General features: G+C 39.2%; 1 protein-coding gene across 1 annotated transcript in view; it reads left to right on the top strand.

Annotated features, from left to right (window-relative positions):
- Window positions 1–17,773, top strand: part of LOC150086405 (frequenin-2-like) — a 45,182-nt gene that overhangs the window by 11,680 nt on the left and 15,729 nt on the right. The gene's annotated exons all lie outside the window — the stretch shown is intronic.

Raw genomic sequence — 17,773 nt, 5'->3', positions numbered from 1 at the left:
CGTTGCTGAATTCAAATTTGAAAACCATATTGCTGTAACACCCCCAAATTTTATGGGCGAAGGGATTAAAGTCAAAAACTAAGTGTCTAGTAAAAAGATTTCATATAATTGAAGAAAATGTTTACCTGATAGCAAAACACTTACTTTGGCATTTTTTTTTTTTTTTTTTTACTTTTTATAATCGTCCATTGGTGTCTTCCATACGAGATAAACTCCATTTTGGACTCTATTTTCCCTGCTATCTGTTTTTTTTTCCATTTGAGAAATACCTTGATGAAACCTTTCACCTTGTTCATCAGAGACTGCTCCAAAGTTTCCAGGAATAAAGTCTAAATAGCAATGTAGAAAATAAAACTTTAACGACATTTTTCATTGCCTAAAAAGTTCCAGCCTATCGAGTGCCTTCCAGGCTCTTATTTCAGTAACATTTAATTTTTTAGTGGATTCTACATCTTGGAATAGCAGTTTGATTTGAGGACCCCACAAAAATTCCATCTTTTACTTGGCCTCACTGATTCGAAGAAATTTTTGCCTCAAACAGGAAAATCCATCTCCTTTTCTGTCCATCACTTTCACAAATGTTTTTTTTTATCAAACCTAGCTTGATGTGCAATGGACGTAAATAGATTTTTGACTTATTCACCAAAGGAGGATGTGCTACATTTCTCAGTCTGGCCATTGTTTTATCCTGTAGTGGTAGTCCTTCGCTCGGCTGTCCCACTCGCGTGAAAAGCAACAGCATTTAGTGCATCCACCTTGAAACCCAGTCAGCAAAGCTATCACTTTTAAATCGACACAGATATTCCATTTGTATTCTTGATAGCATATTTGTTGCAAAAAAACCTTTAGGTTCTCGTACGTTTCCTTCATGTAAACTGCATGGGCCAATGATATAGATGGATACTTATTTCCATTATGGAGTAAAACTGGTTTTAAACTAATCTTGGATGAATCAATGAAAAGCCTCCACTGCTCGGGGAGGTTCTCTAGATGTAACACTTTCATTAATTCCTTGGACATTGTTAGTAAAAACTAAAGCACCATCCATGGAATAATAGGTCGTTATGTTAGATTGCCTCTTACTATAAAAAGACACCTTGCCATCCTTTTCAAGAAGATTCCACTGCTGAAGCAGTGGTGCTAATAATTGACTCTTGGTTTTGGAGCTGCCCAAATCTATGATCAACTCTTTCAATTCTGCCTAAATGATTATATGCGGCTTTGCAGTATCAAGAGTTGAAAAGTCTGGATCTGTACTCTTTCTGGGTTCTTCTTGAGACTCCTTTTCTGAGCGTGAATCAGAGTCAAGTCCACAAGTTTCTGGACGCTTTGGCGCTGGCACTGTATCATCGTGAGGAACCAGCCTTAGAACAGATATGTTGGGATACTCTACTTTATGCTGGATTTCTCAGAAAACATAGAAATATTGGTGTTGCTTTTTGTAAAAAATCTTAAAGGCTGCAAAAGAGTGGTGTCATCAACTTCAAGACTGAACTGTAGAACAGTGGAAAAAGATCGTGTGATCTGACGAGTTGCGCTTTAAGCTTTGTTCTTATTATAAGGTTTTAGGTGTATCAAAGATTTATGCAATATTGCGCCATAAATATGATGTCTGTAAATTGTGCGGGTATTAGGTGATCCATTTGGTTGGTTGTTACACAAAACCGACTTTCCGAGAGAAAAAAACCATGCTAACCTCTACCTAAGCTCACCTCAGCCATATTGTGGAATAAGGCCCATGAAAATTCCTCACATCATCGACAGGATTCGAACTGAGGTCTTTTCCACCCGGTGTTTGTAGGGACGGTGAACTGATATCCACTAGGGCTACACTTTTTTTTAACCAATAGTAGGATGAAAGTGTGGCATGAACATCATGAGACCATGCATCCACGCTCTCTCTATCCACCACTAGATATGTTGGAAAGGACAGTTCGGCTTCGTAGTTCTCTACCGACCACAATACAACAGCAGGTACATATCGTGATGGAAGAATGATCAATTCTGGATCTAGATTCCCTCACACACCTAGTGGAATCCATATCACCAGGTGTACGAGTCTAATTCGAGAAAATTTGGCCCTACTTGATTCTGAATAAAGGTTTCTAGTTTTTTTGGTCAGTGTGTTGAAGAGATCGTAGAATTTTAGTCATTTATATTTTATTATGATGCTCTCATAAATTTGTTCCTGGTTCTCCTTAGGAGTAGATAATGACCTCTTTTATCCTTTGGATTTTAGTTTAAAAGTTAGAACAGCTTTCAAGTCCCATTCTTTGTACATTCCAAATCCATTTTTGACTATAATCCTTCACATTCTTTACAACTGGCTCTAACTTCAGTTCTTACAAGATTTATTCGTTCCAACCTCTGTCTGGCAATGTACAATTCATTGATCTTTTCATAAATCCCATTTCGAATGAAGTTAATCTTCTTTAATCTTTCTATTTCGGTGTTCGAGTTTTTCGATTTAATAAGCACTAATGTTGGAAGAGCTAATCTTTTATAGAACAGGAAGAGATAATCTTTTATATACCTTAATCTAATATTTCTTTGACCAGGTGAGGGCCTCAGTGTAGCGTTTATTAGGCTTTCTGTTTTCAGAAAGTTTTGTGTTCTTTCTCATTTTCATGTATCCAGCTTTTCCACTCTGCGTGAAAAAGTCCAGGATTCAAAATGTCGAAGAAATTTCAGTGGAATTTTATCATAGTGACTATACACTGTGGTGCCACTTTATTAGGTACACCCCTGCTGTGCACACAAATTGTTCGTCCCACAACGTTGCAAGTCACATGACCACAGCTGTGGATATAAATGCATCAGAACAACCTTTCTAGTATCAGTTAAGCAACGGACTTCGAAGGTGGCATGGTAGTAGGCACAAGATGTGCTGGACAAAGCATCTCTGAAATGGCAGTTCTCCTGAACTTTTCATGCACCACAGTTTCAAGGGTGTATCGAGAATGGTGCAACGAACAGGAAACATCCTCTCAACGGCACTCCTGTGGAAGAAAATCGCTTGTTGATGAGAGAACTCAGAGGAGGATGGCTAGAATTGTGCAAGAAAACAGACTGGCCACAATGTCGCACATCACATCAAAATACAACCTTGGTGCGTTGAACAAAATATCGCAACGGACCACTAGTCGCACTTTGTCGCGAATGGGCTACAACAGTCGACGGCCACATCGCGTATCTTTGTAATCAATGAAGAACAAAAGAGCGCGCCTCCTGTGGGCACAGCAACACCAGCACTGGAGTATCGAGGATTGGAAAACAGTTGCTTGGTCTGACAAGTCGAAGTTCCTGTGCATCATGTTGATGGAAGGCTTAGATTTGGCGAAACAACATAAATCCATGAACCCGTCATGTCTTCTGACGACTACTGTGCAAGGTGGTGGGGGGAGTGTTATGATGTGGGGAATGTTTTCTTGGTACACGTTGGGTCCATTGATACTGATAGATTCACGTCTGAATGCCAAATCGTACCTAAACATCGTTGCTGACCAAGTGCATCCGTTCATGTTGACAGTTTATCCTCAGTCAGATGGGTACTTCCAGCAGGATAATGCGTCGGCCCAATAGGTCCGAATCACTATAGAATGGTTCCAGGAACATGACAATGACTTTTCTTTGCTGCAGTGTCCACAGATTTCAATCATATTGAACATCTTTGTGATGAGCTGGAAAGAGCTGTTCACTGCAGGCCTACACCTCCGTCGAATCTCAAGGAACTGCGTGACACATTCATGTCTGCATGGTACTCCATTCCTGCACAACGTTTTCAGCATCTTGTTCAATCCATGCCTATACGAATTCAGGCTGTTTTGAAGGCTAAATGAGGCTCAACACGCTACTAGGTAGGTGTATCTAATAAAGTGGCAGCGCAGTATATGTGTCGAGCAACGACTGTATGGTGTTCTCGAAAACTCGATTTCATCCAGCATTTCTCAAGAAAACCGGATAAAATTCTAAAAATAAAACAACCCATACCAAGAAAAGTAAGCCCAATCCATCAGATTGAAATCACTACAATACCATCTAAGCCAGAAGGCCGCGAAGCGATAAAGATTGAAATCACTGTGATGGACGGTGGTATTCAATCTGACGGATTGGGACATTCTGATAAATTCATCAATCATGATTGCAATTGTTTATGAAATATTCGCCGAGTGGAAGAAATATCTAATTTCTTCATTTGATGCAAAAAGACACAAAAGTGATATTGTGTGTTCTTCAGAATCTGAGATTAATTTTCGAACATCTGGACATCTTCATTTGCCCTCTTGGGTAGCACAGTTCGTAGAATCGCCGGCCTCCCCACACTGGATGGAAAAGACGTGAATTCGAGTCCCGTCGATGATGGAAGGAATTTTTATAAGCCTTTTTCACAATGTGGATGAGTTAGTCGGTCTTAGGCAAGGGTTGCATGTTTTTCTCTCACGGAAACTCGGATTTTTCGTCCAGAAAACAGCGAATCGACCTCAGAACACATGGACCTTACAAAAAGTATACAAGGAGCAATATCTCCTTAAATCCTACAACATCCTCTTTTAGTGGATAAAAAATTGTACTAGTGCTCAAAAAACTCACGCATCCACAATATACTGGTTGTTGTTCATAACGAGTTAGAAAGAAATGGGAACAACATCAAATATCACCTAGGTTACTATGAGGGGAGGGTAGCTGAATGTGAAGTAGTAGGGGGAAAGTATTTCTGAATTATAGTTCTTATTGAATCAAAAACATGAATGAATTGTATGTGAAGAACATAAGGTCAGCTCTCACCTATAGGAAATATTGCTCTGTCGTATAGTGGCAATGAAAACTTTGCTGAACTTCATTCAGAACCTCAAGAGCTCTTAAGACTCTGAAGGTTTAGATGATCTAAATCTTTAGATGACTTAGAAGGTTTACATGGTCTAAATCTTTAGATGACTCCTTAAGTCAGTCTGCAAAGCATCAAAAAATAGTAATGAGTTTAATTAATACTTTCCGAAATGGTTTTTTCTCACCTTTTTGGTACGATTCCAAGAAATCCAATTTGGAAACAAATTTCTGTACTTAATGTATAACACTTCAAATAGCAAATCCATCAAGTTTCCTGCAGTTTCATTAAAGTAATTTTAATTGCCGGTCCTTAAGTCAACAAAGTTGCGCAAAAGAGGAAAGATGGACAAAATCAGTCACCGTACAGTTATCCAATATTTGGAAGAAAAAAAGGAAATGACGCCAAAGGCAATTCATGAGGATATGGCTATAACATTAGAGGAGGAGGATGCCCCCTTCATATTCTATGACTAAAAAGTGGGCAACAGAATGTAAACGAGGGAAGGAGAGCCTAGATATGGAGAGCCACGCTGTGGAAGGTCTGAAATGTCCATGAGTGATCGACAACGCCAGCATCTGGGGCATTTCATCTGAAGGCGTGTACCACATAATAACAGAGGTTCTCACTGTGAAAAAGGTGCAGCACAATGGGCACCAAACATTTTGACAGCACATAAAACACGCACGAGTTTCTTCAGTCAGGTAAACATTTGTACTGTTTCCAAACAGATCCGCCAAATTTCCTTGTAGGTTTGTGATCATGGATCAGGCGTGGGCTCATCGCTTCAGACAAAGGAGCAGTCCAAATAGTGAAAATGCAGCTGTTCTCCCCTCCAAAGAAAGCCAAGGTAATCCTTTCTGCTGGAAACGTGAAAGCATCCGTTTTTTAGGATGCCGATGGAATATTGTTAGAGGATTTCTTTCAAAAATGCCAGATAGTCGTAGGTGTATATTACAAAGACCCCTTGTGAGAAGTTTAGGTGAAATCAGCAAAGACAAATGCCGAGGAAAGCTCAGCAAAGCAGTCTTGTTCCACCAAGTCAACACGCCCGCTCACATGTCTGTCATTGCCATGGCTACATAGTCCGTTCAGCGAATAGACAAATCAACCACAGAACACACGCAATTTACAAACACAATATACTATTGCCTCAGAGCCTCAGTTGCTTTGGCGCTTAACACACATACACACACACACACGCTCAGCTATTTTTCGCATTCTTTGAATAAACAGTAATTGAAAAGTTTCTCCCACATTCCAAGGGACAATCTTCTTTGATGTTTTTTGTTCATTTTGTTTTTGGTACTTCAACTTCAAATTCACACATTTTCAGCATTTCGAACGACAGATGGACAAACTTTTCATTAAACAAAAAACAGCTTGGGTTTTTCTTCCAGAAAACATCAAATATACCACAGAACACATGGGCAGTATGGACTCAACCTAACAACAATAACAACAACAGCTCAATATAGTGTAATTCACTTCTATCTGATTTTCCATCTTCGTATTTTTCTACAGCCCCAACCAGTTAATGGGCAATAAAAGCGGCAAAGATGGAATAACATCCTTGTGATGTTATTCCATCTCTGTTTGGGAATGACCTTTAGATCTGCCAGATCAATTGGAAAGGCGAGCTCAGATTTTCAGAGGATTTTTGTCCAGTTCGGTAATGAGGTTCATGGCAGATGCTGGATGTTGTTGAGTCTTCTTCATATCAGTCCTCCACAATCCGCGCACTACTTCTTGGAACTGTCCATGGTGGTCCAGGTATAACATCAGGATTATGGGATAAAATTAGTCCACAGTAATCAGACTACGATGCATTCAGGGTTCATTACTACTTGCAGCTTTCTCCATACTCTTATGCAACTGTCAAAGCTAAACGTTATGGTTGGTGTTGAGTTTTAGGCACATCAGAAACTTAACATCTGTAAATTGCGTATTTTGTGGTCGATTTGTTGTTCGCTGAACAAAAAACCAGAGTTTTCTGGAGAAAAACCATGCTACCTCTTCTGAGACCGACTAACTCGGCCACATTGTGATAAAAGCCCATAAAAATTTTGAACTTGGTTCTTTTCCATGGGTTTGAGGAGGAGAGTGATTGTACCAACTGCGCTACACACGAGGGTGCCCCAGGAGTATCTTCTTTCAGCCAGACTTGTTCTTCTCGTTGCTGATTAATAAAACTAAGTACATTTCTTGAAATATATGAGACAGTTCTTATGACAGTCAATAATAAAAAATAATGGATTCGATCAATTTTTATGGACACTGTCCTCACTTCACAGGTCTCCTAAATTAAAAGCCTCTCCCCTTCCCTTTAGTAAGCAAAATTCTTTACAGTTATAAATTCAAAATACGGAAAATCTGAATTTGGCTGTTGGGATTTAACCGATCTTCAAGAGACGAGACACGAAGGCAAATGGCTGTGTTTTAGCTCTCAATACATCATTATAACATCGCCCATCTGCTCCAGTGCGTTGATTACTTGGATAATGCGTTCCATTTGAATGCTGGTTGCCATAGAAACACCCGGATAGACATTCAGCAGCGAACATTATGTGCTAGACCAGAGCGTGAAGTGTATATTATAGATTCAATGGCATTATTCTTCTGTTTATTTTCTCCATCGTCTAAAAATGGAATGACTTCCACCATCTATCCATCCTGCACGGTGCTTTCGCCTGATCAATGTCCTGCACAATCAATACTAAAATTATTATCAATGGCCTGGAACGAAAAAAAAGATGGATTTTTAATTCCATTAAATGCTGTGGAACAAAATCGGAGCCCGCACACCCATCAGACTCTACACCATTGTGGTAATTTAAAACTTAATTACCAAGATGGATTGTAATTATGGTGGCTTGTACCGAAGGCAAGAGTGAATTATTTAAAGGTCTGCAGGCTCCACATTTAATCCGTCTTTCATTCAATACTTTTATGACTTTGTTGAGAAATGTTCTCGCTGATATACGAGATTGTTCAGGAGAAATTCGAGTTCCTCCTTAAAAGGGCTCATTCTGTAATGCACAGACGTCTATATCAATAATATCCCCGTAGCCCCTAGCAACGGTACGGTCCTATTTTTGGAGTAGGGGATGTCGCGGTTCATATCGCTTCTGCTGTAGGGTAGATAGGGCACGCCACGAATGTGACACGGAGGGATTGCGTTGTGAAGAAGTCAATTGCGAAACAAATCTGATGAAAGCCGGTTGAAGAAAACTAAAATAAGAATCAAATACTCAGGATGGATGTTATCTTCACGAACACCAATGATGAGGGCTTCCAAAGTCATAATTTTAAACGAGAAATCTTCCACAAAGAGAGAGAGACAGTTTCAGAGTGTGTCAGTTCTGCTCTCTCTCTCTCTTGGAAGACCGATCTCGTTATTCTTAAGTGAGTAAAATGATGAAAGATGGTTTTCTTACCGCTGGTGGCTCCTTACATGCTAAAGAATAACAAAAAGCTGTAAACTGCATTCATATTTATCACCTCCCCATCTACATAAAATGTTGCGCGGTAGATGGGAGGAGAGAGGATTATTGGAGCCAAAGAAAAATAGTTCTCGCCTTGGAGAAGTGATTTGTCAAAACGAGTTTTGTTACGTAGAAATTTGCTTCTCTAATTGCTTCAGAGTTTTTATATCATCACTCAGTGCGTATATCGATTAGCTGTGGTGTGTTTGAGAGAGAGAGAGAGAGAGAGAGAGAGAGATTGAAAATGAGTAAAAAGATATGGGAGAGAAAGAAAGATGGAAGAAATGGAAAAGCCCAAAGAGTGGTAATCAGATAAATGAAGATATATTAAGTATATGAAATACAAGACTTTTTCCTCTTAAGAGAAAAATAAAAAGATGTGAAGCGACAGAGAAAGAGAGAGTGAGAGAGAAAAAGAGAAATTTTTTACTGGAAAAACTTCCTCAAGTTTGGATGTTTTGATTATTCAATATAGTTTTACAATGAAGTAACAAACTTTAATCTTATTCGAATAGGTTTCCTGTTTTCGTTTTCTCTTTTTTTTTGTCGCTCTTTTATTTGCCCTGGTGAGTAGTACATTTAGTAGTATTGACGTCCTTCCCACACGGGGTGGAAAAGACCTGAGTTCCAGTCCCGTCAATGAGAGGAGGAATTTTTATGGGCGTTTTTCTTAACGTGGCCAAGTTAGTCGGTCTCAGGCAAAGATAGCGTGATTTAATTTTTTGTTTAGAAAAAAGAAAATCGTTCTCAGAATACGCACTGAACACCATGGCCTTAGTCAATATTCTAAAACCCAACAACAACAACAGCTGTATCTATTTGTTTAGGACGAGTATTTGAGAGCTTTTCAACAACCGAAATTCAAATAGATATGAAATTCTAAATTTAAAACTCACTGTACTTCGTGAAAGTTGTTTCAGCATCATTCATAAAGAATATAATTTCCATATTAAGAAAACAAAAACCTTCAATAACCAGTGACATGGAATACTGTCTTTATCCTTGATGATTACTGTTCTATTCACCATGAAATTAACGCTCGATTACCTTGATATCCATCTGATAATCTTCTCACTTGCAGCATTCCTCCATTTTTTTCTGTTCCCATATTAACGCATGATCGAAGGACCATTCTCGTGTTCACTCTAGATCAATTCCATGCATTCGCTGTTAGTCCCGTTTATAATTAATGAATTCCTTTTTATTCAGCTAAAGAGTGCTCTTACCTAACGGTGGATAGAGAGGAATGCGTTGTCCATTAGACTAATGTCTTATCTCTCCCAGTGTGCAGAGGTGGTCTCTGCGGCAAAATAGGCTCCAACGCCTAAATCTCAATCATATCTTTCAAGGTGATCGTGCTCCTTGATGAAATATTGTCAGAAGAGCATGAAACTGCGTTGTAATTAAGGAGGAATTATAGCCAGACTATTCAACGGAGTGGAGATAATAAACAAAGGGCATAGTTATGAAGAGTTTTAAGAGTTAGAAGGAGAATCCTCTCTGAAGATTACACTGAGTGGCCACTTTATTAGTCACATCTATCGGAATTGAACTGAAGTTCAAGAGTGGACTAACATCAGACATAACACGTGCCCACATACATAAGTATCCATTTCACGAAATGAAGAATACAAACACTATCACGTGTTTTTCAGGCCATATTGTGCCATATAATATGTATCTAAATTGCGTGTGTTCTGTGGTCGATTTGCTTTTTGCTGGATGAAAAATCAGAGTTTCAAGGAGAAAAAATCACGCTACCCGCCCCTGAGATCGACTAACTCAGCCACGTTGTGAAAATAGCCCACAAAATTACTCGAACTCAGATATTTTCCACCCGTGTGAGGAGGACAGCGATTCTACCAACTGTGCTACCCCACGAGGGCAGTGGAACAAGACGGATTTAAACTAACGTTTAGGGACTTCCATACATTTGGCACAACACATGTCCATGCACAAAAGTCAGGTTTATATGTAAATTATTTCCATCCAGCGCATTTCTTTATGGCTAGAATGCATCCATCTGCGAATGGGCTTTAACACGGTCATGCGCCATGTCAAAAGGCCACAGAACAGTCCCAAGAACATGAGAGTGAATTGATCTTACTGCGATGGCCTCCAGAGTCAGCAGATCTCAATCCAATTGACCACAAGTGGGATGAGGTGGAACGAACTCTTCAGAGCATTTATCTACAACTATCCAATCTGCAACAACTGTGAGAAGTAATTTAGAGTCAGAATGGACCAGCATCCCTATTGCACGCTTTTTTTCGATTCGCTGAGTCTATGCCTAGATGAAACCAGAGCAGGACTGTTCTGAGGGCTAAAGGGGACCTCCTTACTGTTAGATAGAATGTTCACAGGCCCTACATTAGCATCCTCCCTTTTATCTGGTAATCTTTTCTTTATCTAACGACTCTGTTTCAAGTTTTCGTAATGTTTTCAATTATCTTTTTAATTGATTTGTTTTATAATGTATTGTTGTAATTGATACAACCCATCTCTCCAATCATTTTTTTAAAGTCAACTTTCAAGACTTTATGGTGGCTTGGGGTCTTCAGACGATTACGAATAATGAATATGTAAATTATGAATATGTACCACGTTAAGGGCAACCTTTCGAACAGAACAGCCGTAGTTCGGATAAAGGTTGCACAGATCGAGAGGATTCTGCAAAAAATGTCCTCTGGGATCGATTTTCGATCCTGAAACATTGTGATGGATGAGCTGTTGTGGATCTTATCTACCATAACAAAAGATATTCTATATGCCGATGATTTATTAATATTAATCGAGGCGGATTCCAGGTATCAGCTGACCACCCTCAATGTTATTCAAGAGTGGATACAAAAAAAAAAAAAAAACACTGTTGGAAATCTTGAGGATGAGTCAAAATTCTAGGTACACTCTTTAACAATCCATAATTTTTGAATCTGATATAATTTCTATTTAACAGATAAATTTCGTGTTTGGCTAGTATTTAAAAGAAAAAATTCATTTAAGATATTCAAAATATCCTCCTTTTATGTTTTGGGATTTTAAGGGTCCAACTAATCTTTCAGGCATCCCAATGCAAAATAAAAAAAAAATCTAGAGGACTGAGGTCTATGGACCTCAGTCCTCTAGATTTTTTTTTTAGTCCTCTAGATTTTTTTAGTCCTCTAGTCCATTTCATGATAACTGTCCCCAAGAAAAGTGCCATTGAATCTGTAAGATCCGATAATTCCTTGAGAGAAGATTCCCATCCACAGAGTTATGTCTGTGTGACATCGATTTTCATTGGTGACATTCAAAGCACTTCCCCTGCAATCTATCCATTGTTTATGAAATTCCTTGTAGAGACAGTCACAGACAGCAGTAAGAAAACGAAGAGGTGCACCATCCTATTGAAAAAATAACACCATGGTATCTGAAAATATGCTTCTGATATTGGACAATGCATAATTCTTTAACATTTCATGATAACTGTCCCCAAGAAAAGTGCCATTGAATCTGTAAGATCCGATAATTCCTTGAGAGAAGATTCCCATCCACAGAGTTATGTCTGTGTGACATCGATTTTCATTGACCAGGTAAACACAGTTGTGACGATTTAAATGTCCATTTAGTTTGATCATGGATTCGTCTGGATAACACCTATATATTTTGATCCCTGTATTTGTTGAAACTTTATCCTCTTCGCTAAACATTACTTCACTTTTTCAAACACTGCTGAAATATCTGGAGCAAATACCTGAAAAACAAGGTAACCGATTCTATAATCGAACAACAATATTGTAAACTTTTCAAACAGATCCATGCCCTCGTGGGTAGCACAGTTGGTATAATCACTATCCTCTCCACACATGGTGGAAAAGACTCGTCTTCGAGTCCAGTCAATGATGTGAGGAATTTTTATGGGCCTTTTCACAACGTGACCAAGTTAGTCGGTCTCAGGTGAGGGTAACATGGTTTTTCTCATAGAAACTCTGGTTTTTCGTCCAGAAAATAGAAAATCGATCACAGAGCACGTAATTTATGGTGTTCTAGTGGGAAAAGAAATGTTCTCTCTCCAGTTTGGTATTCTTTCGTCTATACAGGTTGGGTGTGGCAAGTGTAGACATAAATTCATGAATTATTCACTACAAAGGATGTGACCTAGTCAATAAGTAAGGTGAATTTTCACTTTTAACTAACATACGTACGCTCCATGGCTTTATCACCGCATGTACTTTTAGTTTCCGGTATATAAAGTTGGCAATATCGGAGCTCACAGATATATTTTAAAAATGGTAGCTTCTTTTTCTTCCAGCCGTTACAGCAATGTTCAATTTGATTTTTATTCAAAAGAGTTCGAGTTTGTCAAGGAAGATTTACTCTGAGAGACAGAGAGAGAGAGAGAGAGAGAGAGAGAGAGAGAGAGAGAGAGAGAGTAATGTAGTATTTTTAACTTAAATAATATGCTAACTTTACACGAAGTTTTGCCACATCCTTATATATGAGACAAAAGAAATTAAATGAATCGGAAAATATGCTATCCTACTAAAAGTCATGGGATACCCCTCTCATTGCAGAAAATTGTGTGACTGCGATATATGCAACTCTTTTGTCCTTTAAAAGTGTAGCAGGTGAAGTAGAATTGATTTCAAACCAGTACAAGTCTGGAAGAGGTACAAGTACAAGTCTTGCAAGAGTGTTGAGGTGTTGTCTGTGGATCCAACAGGGAAACATATATGCTGCTCCTGGGGTGGGCCTTTGGCCTTATTCTGAACGTGGCCACCGTTCCTATAACAAATGGAGTAGGTTTCAACTTTGTGTGCACTTTAATCATCTTTTCTCAGGTTGAAATAAATGAATTTCTCTCTCTCTCTCTCTCTCTCTCTCTCTCTCTCTCTCTCTCTCTCTCTCTCTCTCTCTCTCTCTCTCTCTATTTTAAGAAGCATGTGGGCCTGTTGCAACGAGTGCAAAGAGAAGAAACAAGATTAGTCAGAGGAACAGAAGAGAAACTCTTACCAAGAAAGACTAGGGTTGGTTGGCCGGTTGTTGTAGGGTTTCCAGCAACTTACGCCATACTTTGCCTTATATAATATTTCTGTATATTGTATGTTCTGTGGTCTTTTTGCTGTTTGATGGATGAAAAACCTGAGTTTCCAGGAGAAAAAACTATGCTACACTTGCCTGAGATCGACTAACTTAGGCACCTTGGAAAGACCCATAAAAATTCCTCATGTCATTAACGGGATTCGACTTGGGTCTTTTCCACCCGGTGTGGGCAGAAGGTGATTATACCAACTATGCTACCCACAAGGACAGACTATAGTTCTGCAAATTGCAGATCTGGAAACTAATTCCTCCTAGGAGACCTGATTGAGAGTTCTAAGGCTTTAAATGGATTAAGAAAACTGAATGCTGATGACATCCTTACTCTTTCTCAGTAAACAGATTAAGGACGTAAATTTATATTGAAAAAGGATGGTTGATTGATCTCTGGAGAGATCAGTCAACCCGCTTGCTCCTCTAGTCGGATGTGTTTGGGATGTGGAGGATGCCTACAGAATGCGTGTTGTTTAAACTGTGAAATTCGGAGGAGGTGTTGGTAGGGTGTGTTTCTCGTGGTACGGGCTAGGTCCACTCGTCACAGTGCATGCACACACAAATGTCGAATCCTACACTGATGGTCAGGACAATCTGATTGACATTTTGGCAATTGTATTGAAGCGGTTCTTACGCCTTTCATCACGATAGTGCTCCCTGATCACAAAGTAATCCATTCAAATGTGAATGTCTGGTTTGAAATGTCCGTTGACATAGAAAAATTTATTTACACTCTATTTTAAATAATTTATTTAGATGGCCAATTGAATTCCCCGTAATCTTTTAGAGAATCCGTTTGTCTTCTAACCTATCAGTTACTGTCGGAAGTATTTCTTCGCTAATTGTTCTGAATTCTGTCGTGATTTTATCTATTGGTTGATGGTCCGAATATCTACTGGCTTCCTCCTCCCAACAGCTTCAAATATGTCTTTCCATTAGACACATCTCCATGAAGAGAATATTGGCTCAATGTGTCCGGTTCTATTGGAAGTGGACCAGCTCCCCATTAACTCATTTCAGTCAGTCATTATCAGATAATCCTGGAAGCGATGCAGTCCATTAATAAACCTGGTATAGTTCAAAATATTCGGAGAAGGCTTTTGAAATTGAAATTTGAGATTTCCTTGAATAACCCTCGTGAAAATTTTGCCTTCTCTGTGGGTGTTGACCATCCAGTCTCTTTCTGGCAAGCCCGTGATCCGTCCCCTTTCAAACTCTGTTAGCTGTAAATAACGTCGCCATACGCAAGTTTATCCAAGTTCATTACAAAATTTGTCTCTCAACTCTGTGGTCTCATTTCTTATCCTAAAGAATTAAATACATTCGAGAAGGATGAAGACTTTAACAGATAAGGTCCTTGTAGATCTGTTTTTAAGGTTTTTTACCTAATCTTCTAGAATGTAGTGAAAACACCAGGATCAACGTGTCTGTTTTGTGTACAAATACGTCCCCTGTCCCTTCTACTCGGTGGACAAAAATCCAATATTCAATTCCAACGCCCCCTAAGCTCTTCTCGTGTACCGATGCTGTCTTTCTAAGACAGACTCCACACTCCCTGCTCGCTTACATTGTGTTCGTTCTCGGGATCGATTATCTCTCCTGAGATGGCTTGGGAGATGCCCGGCAGGTCTTCACTTAATTAAGTCTGTGAAGGCAGCTAAACTTCACGTGTGATGGGAATAAATCATTCTTCAAATTCCTCGCCTGGAAGACACTTTCCGCGCGCATTCAAAAACAAAAGTTTTAATTTCTTGTTTGCTCTGTTTTCCACCTCTATTTCTTTTCCAACTACACATGCATGGCGTTTCTCCTTTACTTTCTTCCATTCTGCTTTTCAACGCGAATAACAGACAGAAACACAACACGCATGACACTCCACACATCAAACTGGAGTCCGTTGCCAGAGCAACGGAAAGAGACAGTGGTTCTTAGAAGAATGGAGCGTGTCCCCGTGAATGTGGCAATACATCGCTACCTTAAGAGAGGGGTTTTAGCAGAAATGGGCCACTGCACATATTAAAAACAATTTTTTGGATTGTATGACAGAGGTAGAATTTAAAATCTCTTGCACTGTAAATCAGCACCATCTCTTATAAGAGACAAATATTTTTGGATAGAGTGTAATTATTTTTGAATTTACGTTCCAGTATAATTCTATGGAGAAGCAATTACTTTTGAAAGTGGTTTTATGAGCGAAGTGAGTAACTATAGATCGGTTAACCTGACTTTATTGATAGGGAAAATCATGGAGGCAATGAATGCAATAGAGAGTCATCTAGAGGAATGGGACTCTGAAGGAAACGTAAAACGGTTTTGTAAAGGAGAGATCATGGTTAATCAACTTGGTTAGTTACTTTAACAGAGTCACTCATATGCAGGAAATACTTTTAACCCTTTATTTGAGTTTTAGAGGAATTTGACTCTGTCTTACCTCTAATCCCAACATATTCCAGCTTATTGTATAAGTTGGAATATGTTGGGATTAGAGGACAAGAGGCAGAGGGTTGCGATTAATGTTAATTTTAACCCTAGACCAACCGCTTTGGATTGGGCTGAGGTAAAAAGGTTGGGAGTAGAAAATCAAAAACAATGGTACCAAAGAGGAGCTTCAAAGATCGGTGTTTTTTTCTGATTTTCTCAAAGGACATTGACAAAGGGATACAAGGCCTGATGTCAAAATTTGAAGAGGATAGAAGAATGGTAAATGACTAGTGCCAAGCAGCGCTCTTTTAAAAAGATTAGGTAGCCGAGGATGGTTAGAAAAGTGGCAGCTATTCCTTAATTCAGGAGGATGCAATACGAAATAATTATACACTTGGTGGGGCATAAACACAGTGGGGAAAAAAAGGGATTCAGGGTTATGAAACAGGCAAAATGAAACTCTGAGTGCATTGTGGGTGTCCTCACAATGATTTATCGGACATTTGTATGTACAAATAGAGAGGTTATAGTCCCACTGTGGAAGGCAATGGTGAGACTGCATTTGGAATACTGTGTCCAAGTATGGAGACCTCATCTAATATTGAGCTTCTTGAGAGGGTCCAAAGACGGGCAACTCGAATGGTGACATCGGCAAAAGGGCAACCTTACAAGGAAATACTTCAATTATGTGGGTTACAGAGGTGGGTTACTTCAATTATGTGGGTTACACCTGGTGGGAAACCAGGTGGCACCTTAGAGGACCTGATTGAGGTTTATAAGGATCTGAGAGGGGTCAGTAAAATGGATGAAAGCGGAATTTTCACTGTTATAAAAGACTAAAGAACTAGGTCATGAATTCAAATTACAGGGGGTGAGGTTTAGATTAGATTATGGGAAGTTTCTTTTAGCAAGCCAGTCGTTGATTACTGGAACATGTTGCCTCCGCAGGTAGTTGAGGCTGACAATTTGAAGAAATTCAAGGGTCAACTGGACAGTTACTAACTTGAGGAGGGAAGCGCATAATTTGTGTTATCTTATTTAGCAGTCTTGCAAATGTCAATGTTAAACTTCAACCATCAGCCATCAACCTTCAGCCTTTTTCCAACCTTTTTCTAGATCTTGATTAACAAATCTGTGATTGATTTCTGTATAACTGTGTGCCCGTCAAAACGATCGGGATTAACCATTGTCTCCATTATTCTTCGTGGAACAGAAGTCAAGCTTACAGGTTTTTAATTACTTTCTTCAGCTTTTGGTTCCTTTGCAAATAGGGGAGACAATTACCTTCAATCTATAGGGAGCTCTCCTCACCAAAGGATGCTGTCATAATTATGGCCAAAGATTTTAAGGTAGGCTTTCATTGGAATCTTGAAAAGAATGCTCATGGACGCCGACTATTAGAAACAGCTGCATTCCGAACATCATTGTTGGCACAATGCACCTGGGAGCAGACATTCTCCACGCATCATTAACACCCACACCCGCCACTCCATTTAACCCTGACGTTTAGATATGAACATTTAGAGTATCCTATCTAAGACGGCTCAGGAACGTTAGTTCAACTCTACAGTGATATACTATACCACGAAGAAATAGAACTCTATAAAAGGACCAGAAATGTGTTTGTTTGTCCCATGATAACAAATAACTAATTCTGTGGCCCACACCCCTTCCTTATATGCCGGCCTGAGTCACTTGTTTATCCAATGGACTATGAAAAAAGGGCTGTCTGGATAGTTTTTGGAGGGTGGTATATATCTTTATCTTCACAGAAATTGATGTAATACACCAGTACACAGTACTTAACTTAAAATTCCTTGGAGTCTGTCCCATTTAGTAAAATCTTATTAGGGGATCAAGAAGACATAAAACTTTGGGTGCGTGGAGTAAAGCCTTTTCTCTATCTAGTCATTTTCTTATTCTTCTGAAAGATATCAATCATCCGATGGATTATAGCTGTACGGAAATT

The sequence above is a fragment of the Mastigoproctus giganteus genome, chromosome 4 (assembly GCF_048544385.1).
Source record: "Mastigoproctus giganteus isolate SK-2022 chromosome 4, ASM4854438v1, whole genome shotgun sequence".
Lineage (NCBI taxonomy): Eukaryota > Metazoa > Arthropoda > Arachnida > Uropygi > Thelyphonidae > Mastigoproctus > Mastigoproctus giganteus.
This window is presented reverse-complemented; position numbering and strand designations above follow the sequence as displayed.